The sequence below is a fragment of the Rhincodon typus genome, chromosome 3 (genome assembly GCF_021869965.1).
Source record: "Rhincodon typus isolate 14 chromosome 3, sRhiTyp1.1, whole genome shotgun sequence".
NCBI classification, from domain to species: domain Eukaryota; kingdom Metazoa; phylum Chordata; class Chondrichthyes; order Orectolobiformes; family Rhincodontidae; genus Rhincodon; species Rhincodon typus.
In genome coordinates this window covers 16,941,336-16,949,028 of record NC_063334.1, presented here as the reverse complement: position 1 = coordinate 16,949,028, position 7,693 = coordinate 16,941,336, and positions in this window count along the sequence as shown.

Genomic DNA, 7,693 nt, shown 5'->3' with positions numbered 1-7,693 from the left:
TTTGGTAAATAATTCATTCACCCCAGGGATCAGTCAAGGGAACTTTCTCTGGAGTGCTTCATATACAATTATTTCTTTTCTTAAAAAAGAGATCAAAACTGTGCACAAAATTCAAGATGTCATCTTCCCAATTCCCTGTGCAATTGTAACAAAATGTTGCCCATTCTGTATTCCTTCCATGCAATAAATTACAACATTCCATTGGTCTTCCAAGTCACATGCTGTACTTGCATTCTAATCTTTAGACATTCATGTACCAGAACACCCAGAGTATACCAGATTCCTGCCTTTCTATTCTTCCTAGGAATGTGGCTATGCAAAGTTGACAAGTTCATATGTTTAGACATTATACAACAGGTGCCAAATTTTTGCCCAGTCCCTTAAGTTATTTAAATTCTCTTTAGAGTCTTTGGCCCACATTTTCCAGTCTCCAGATGGTTGGAGATCAGACTCGCCCTGAGACATGTTCATTGGGGCGTCTCGGTCATCTCAAAGTGTTGTCTACTTGATAAGTGCCTCAGATAACTTCCAGTGGGCAATTATATGGTGTCTGGAACCTTCTGAAATGTCCTTTACTGTGAGAGCAGAATCTTATAGGAGTTTGTGTGACATGGGCTCTGGTGTGATTTGTAGCAGATTTAGAGGAAATGTCCAGTCAATCCAAACTTGATGTCAGGAGCATCTCACTCCTAACTTTTTACAATGAACTTCCTGCTGGGCAGTGGCAAGTCGTCAGTTCAAGGGTTATTGCTTGTTAAATGTCTTGTTGATAGCCCCAGTCACCTCATACATAATCAGATATCTATCCATCTTTCTATCTTATCAAACAAACTTGGAGTGGGTACCTGGCAAATTCAACTCATCACTTGTTCTGAACAACCATTATGCTGGATGCTGGGAACTAACATCTCAAGGTACAGTAATGGCACTGGCCACATGTCCACAGATATTGGATTCCAATACGTTCCAACTTTTTAAGAACCCTCATGGCACATTTCTGATCCACTTACAGGATGCTTCTGAACTTCAATCATGTACCTCAGGCTGCACCAGGAACTACAATTGTAATGCTGCAACAAAGACACTGTGCATTCAGGGTCACACACTTAGCTCATGGACTACACAGGCCGCATCTCTGGGCTTTTTGCTCATTGTCATTGTGCTCACTCACTTCGATGCTGCATGGATCCTCACAGCATCCCTGTTTTGCATTTTGACCCTTTAGCCAGAGATACCAAGCTCACATTACTTTGGGCTTGCCTTGCTGTTTAGTGCAGACACAGGGAAGGAAGCTTTTCATGGCTGTCAGCATGGTTCAGTCCACCAAGGGCTGTAGCCTTCATTTAGGTGATCTTGACACAATAAGTCAAGGGCAGTCTCGGATACCATCCCAGGGGTAGCATTAACAGAAATATGGAAAAATGTGGATTGATTCAGAGGAGTCAGCATGGATACTTTAAGGGAAAGTCATGGCTAACTCACTTGCTGGAGCTCTGACAATGTAACAAGAGAATTGATGAGGGGAAGGCAATTGATGTCATGTACATGAACTCCCAGGAGGTATTCAACAGTGTGCCACACAACAGACCTGTGAGGAAAGTTACAGGTTATGGAATAATAGGGAAAGCAGAAATCTGTGTTCAAAATTGTCTCAGGAATAGGTAACAGAGCAAATGGTTAATGGTTAGGTTTGGGCTGAAAGAAGGTTTGTAGTGGCATTCCCAAAGTGTTCGTGTTGGAACCCTTGCTTTTGCTGATGTATATAAATGGTCTAGACCTTGGTGTAAAGGGGACAATTTCAAAGTTTGTGGATAACAGAAAACTTGACAGAATTGGAAACTCTGAGGAGGACAGTATAGAACTTCAGAAGGATATTAGCACATTGATGGAATGATGGATGAATTTCAATGGGGAAAAGTGTACAATTTGTGACAAAGAACATGGAGATACAACGTAAACTAGAGAGACCTGGGTGTATATATACATAAAAGTAAAACAAAAAAACTGTAGGTTTTGAAGACCTGAAGCAAATAAAAGCAGAAAATGCTGGCAAAACTCAACAGGTCTGGCAGCGTCTGTGGGGAGAAAGCAGGATTAATGTTTCAAGTCCAGTGAGTCTTCATCAGAAGTTTATGGGAAAGGAGTCTGTCACTAAGTAAAGATGCTCAGAGCTGGTGCAAAAACAAGAGGCTGAATGGACTCATTCTGTACTGTAACAATCCTGTGCTTTTCTGTCCTTCATAATTAAATACTGCCATTGTATCTAAATTATGTCACAATGATCCTGACATATGAGAAAATTTCTGTTCTCTAGTCTGCGCTGAAATTAATATTCTTTAGAGTCTAATTTCATGTATATTAAACATTTATTCTTATTCATTTTAAATAACTGTATTAGATAAAGCATACAAAAGCAAAATGGTACAGGTACAGGAAATCTGAAAGACAATTTTTATTTCATAAAAAGTCAACAAGTCAATTATCTGAAGCAGAGGCAGCAGTGGGCATTCTTAATGGATATAGGGTTGAAGCTCAGCTCAGGTCAAATAGGATATCAAGATTTATAGAAGACAAGACAGGCTCAGTTTTCCATTGACATTGACAGAAATAATTTCTCAATGCCACACTGCACCGACCGAAACAAAGTGAACACTTTATCTCAACTTAATTCTCATTTAGACTCCGGGAACAACTAAGAGTGGTTTTCATTCATGTTTAATAGAACATCCTACTTCAATGTCATTGATTATTTTTCTAGGTGGGTCAGTCGTCTGTACTCTATGCTCACTGAGATAATCATTCAGACTTTAAGATAAATCTCACACAGTGTTCCTGATCAGATTGTCTTTGGTAATGGTCCACAACTTTCCAACATCTACTTCACACGTTTAATGGAAAGCTGTGGATATGTACCTCCTTCATGTTCCTTTAGATATTATCATCACTCCAATCATGAAGTTGAAAGCAAAGTCAGTACCATCAAAGCACTGTTAAAGGAGACTGAAGATTTCTAGACTGCACTTCCAAATTCTACACCCTTGGAATGTGGTTCAGCAACATCGGATCTTGGCAGAAAGTGCTGAACACAGCCTTCTATTCTACCCAAAAATATTTTTCAAGGGGTTAAAGTTCAAGACCAAGAAATATTATTGAAAATTATAGGGTTCTAACTATAACAGAAGACTCATAGTGGGAACTGAGCCAAAATAATGTAAAGAGAGAAGATATGGTTAAGGGACCAAGGCAATGAAGGAATAATTGTCCAGAGAGATGATAATCAATAGAGGTGGTATTTAGTACATACTGCAAAGTTACTCTACATTGAAACAGAGGCAATCTTATTTCTATTTACCAAAGATGTCAATCAGTCATACATTTAGATGAACCAGATATTGAGCCAGAAATACACAAAAGGGTCAAATTTTATAAATGTCAAGAAAGACTATCCAAGTCAAGACACAAGAATTCAAAGTAAAACTACTGACATTCTGTCCCTGATAAGAACATGATCAAAGAGATTTGTGAAGCCTCCTAACAGATTGAATGTGTGATGTCACAGACTGGAAGAAGGTGACGAGGCAGGGTCATATGTAAAAATGTATGTGTAAAAGGTATGAACAAAGCTTTGGAAGGAGATGGACTATTAGCGTTTGAAAGGATTAATGTCTGGGACTGTATGAATAGCACCTCCCAAAATGATGATGTGAGAGAACACGTGATAATGAGACTTGAAGGAGATTGTCCATGGCTTCAACAGAGTTAGACATACTTTTTGAAAGTTGGGCATAGTCCCTTAATAAGTAATAAACTAGCTCATGTGTGAAATAATTGTTGGTTCAACAATCTGTCCTAGAAGGCTAAGAGTAAATAACATAAAAGAGGTCATGACTTTATTTGTGCGTGCAATATGGTGTGATTTGATTTACAAATCTGGATGCAGAAATGTATTTTCTGTGACGTATTTTTTAAATTATGTGCAAGAGGATTTTGCTTTTGTCAGTGATAGAGGAGATGTTAAAATTGTGAGACAATTGATGAATAGGGAATCAAAGGTTAAGGTTACTGGTATTGCAATTGAATTAATCCTTCAAGAACAGACAGGATGGAATCGAGTATCTAGGTTGCATTCTCCTTTACCTTTCCTCCTTCTCAGATCCATCTTAGCTCTCTCCTTCATACTTCTGTTTCTCAGATTTTCATCTGACAGGTAGAGGCAAGCACTGTTCTCTTAGGGTGATAATATTGTGGAGTAAGGAACAAATCGTAATCTATCTTGCAACCCGTTCAGCTGAGTCAAGCATAACTCCTCCAGAACAGTCCAGTCAATGGAATCAGGCTTCAGGCCAGCAGTACTCCACCCTTTCAAATGATAGCATGGTTTACATTATATGGACATTGTACATTTATGTGGGTCTTAGACTGGAGTGATGAGCCATGTTGTCAGCAGGTAAACTTTGTGGTCCAGGAATCATCCTTTAGTTTACTTAAGTGGCTAAAATAGACCTGGTACAGTGAGCTACCACAAAAAAAATAGTATTACATTTGGGACTAAATAACCAGCACGATTTCAAAGATAGAAAGAACTGAAGATGCTGGAGTCAGAGCCAATACAGTGTGGAGCTGAAGCATCAGGTCCTGATGAAGGGTGTAAACCTGAAATGTCGACCTTCCTGCTCCTCCAATGCTGCCTGATCTGCTATGTTCCCCCAGCTCCACACTGTATTGAACCTGCATGATTTCCTTCAAGGATCACATACCAGCTCTATCTATGGGGATGCAGACCCTATTCAGTTCAAATGCATGGCAGCACTGACTTGAGGTGTATGCAAAATATTACGCATGCAATTAATGGCAACCTGCATCTTGAGGAAGTCTGCATTCCTTGCAAACACTCATGCTTGTTCTACTTGCAGCGCTCCGACAAGAAAGAATGAAATGAGTACATGTTATAAAGAGAAGCTGGATAGGCTGGGACTTTTATTCATCTTATAGAAATTTATAAAAACATGAATGTCATAGATTAGATGAATAGCAGATATATTTTTCCTAGGATAGGAGATTTTAAGACTAGGGATCATATTTTTAAGGTGAGAGGAGAAAGATTTAAAAAAGACATGGGGGCAATTTTTTTACGCAGGGAGTGATTCGTGTGTGGAATGAACTTCCAGAGAAGCAGTAGATGCAGGTATGGTTACAATGTTTAAAAAAATTTAGATAAGCACATGAATAAGAAGAGTTTGGAGGGATATGGGCCAAGTGCAGGCAGATGGGACTATTTTAGTTTGGGATTATGGTTGGCGTGGACTGGTTAGATCGAAGGGTCTGTTTCCGTGCTGTATGACTGTATGACTATGAATATGGATGAGGTGCCCTTCTGTTGACCAATGTATACTGTGTGAGGCTGAGAGAGTTTGTATGAAGGAAAGTGGATGCTCATCATATTGCACTGACATTATATCTCCTCTGATGTTGACTAATGTTTTGATATGCTGACTCTGCATGCTGTTGCCGAATTTTAGGCGTTTATGCATTACAGTACCTGACTCAGCACACTTCCTGTTGGCAGTATGTGTCAATGGCGAAACTACTTTGAAACCTGGTGTTATAGGACCCAATTTTGCTCTTAGTTTTTAACAGAACAATAGTCACTGGCGTTTTCAAAACATACAGGATTTGGCAAGCACCATCTGTTCACTTCAACAATCACACAGCATTAGATAACCAAAAGCTTTATTTAAGTTGGCCTGTTAACTCCCTTATAAAAATTGCAATTGACATTCATGTGTAGAGAACATAATGATGAGATGCACACACAAATTTTGAGAAAAGTTCAGTAATAATGTTACTAGTTCCGAAAAGCTCAACTATTTAAACCACTTTTGCTAATCTTGGTGCATAATTCTATTAATTAGAATAATGGTTTTACTCAGATAATGAGAACTTAGCCATCAATTAGTGTCAGCAGTCAATTAGCTAGTTAGACTTTACATGCATAATGGTTTGTGCATCCTTGAGCGCTTTCTCTGAATGTTTTTCAGCCTATCAATTTTCATTTAAAAATCTCAACTTGTCCATTATGTATTCTGAATACATATAATGGAATAAATGAATTCAGAGTGAACTTCAGCTACTATTAATTGGTTAGTACTTTATCAATGGTGACATTATAATTTAGGAGCACAGCACAACAGTTACAAACTTCAAATAAAAATGCAAATAGTGTATTCCCATCATTTTTGGTGATGAAATGAATCATTGCACCATTTTAATATGTTGAAGAAATATACTGGTTTGTTGCATTGGTCCAATGTAAAAGACAAATTACATGTTAAGGAGTTATATTTTCATGGTTAAAATTAGCTATGTTAAATGATTTATTGTCAGGAAAAAGGAGTTGAATGCAACACATTACTCAACATGCCAAGTTGGCTCCAAGATACTGTCCATTAAAGTATGCATGTCATTGAGACAAGGGAAGAGTTTATAAAGGCATGCTAAATCTTATGGTAGTTGTGGATGGGTGGGAGGTAGAAGGAGGTAGTGTGAAACTTAATTAAAAATGTTGTGCATGTTTGCAATTCTCCAAGTAATTATTTGACAGATATCTTGCATTGCAGATTTTACGTGGGCAGAGTTACAGTGATATTGAAGCTTTTAAAGTTAGAAATTTGTAAGTTTGTCTTGGGTAGTATTGAATGAGCCATTACTTATATGCTGTACTTCTTATTCAGATCTATTGCAGTCAATGGAATTGGAAAACAGGTTGGTGAGTTACAGGCAGCCAGCACAATACCACCCAGTCAGGTTCCTGCCTGAGTCGGATTTTTACCCCAGTGTGTTAGCTTTGGAGTTTTATTTGTGTTGGATACCAGGTTAAGGTTGTATACACTCACAGTCAACCTGATGTGATAGAGAAGAGGACATACTCAATGAGAGCGGGTAGAATTTTATGCCAGTGATGAGGGGCTCATATTTTGTTAATAGAGCCAGTGGGACCCCATGATTGAGAATGAAAAGGGAAAAATTTGATGATTGCATGAGAAAATCAGTGATCACAGACAGGTTTGAGGATTGCAAAGGGGAGGTTGGATTGTTGGGATATTTAACCATTTATCTTTGTGTATTGGAGGGAAGCACTCCGTTTTGACCCATTCATTTAACTGTTCCTTGCAGCAGCCCTCAGAACATAGAACAGTACAGCACAGGAACAGGCCCTTTGGCCCACCACATTGTTATTCTAAAGTAATCTCTTCTGCCTGCACATGATCCCTATTCCTCTCTTCTCCGTCTGCCCCTCACCTCCCTTTGTATTTGTATTTCCTGCAGTCATAGCCATAAACCATACCATAGAAACCCAATGGTGTGGAACAGGCCCTTCAGGTCTACACCGACCAAGCCTCCAAAGAGCATCCCACCCCAACTCATCCCCCTACCCTATCCCTGCATTTCCCATGGCCAAGCCACCTAACCTGCGCATGTTTGCAGTGTGGAAGGAAACCAGAGCACCAAGTGGAAACCCACGCAAACACAGGGAGAGTTGAATCAGAGATAGTAGGAACTGCAGATGCTGGAGAATCCGAGACAACAAGGTGCAGGGCTGGATGAACACAGCAGGCCAAGCAGCATCATAGGAGCAGAGAGACTGACGTTTCGGGCCTAGACCCTTCATCAGAAAAGCTTTTCTGATGAAGGG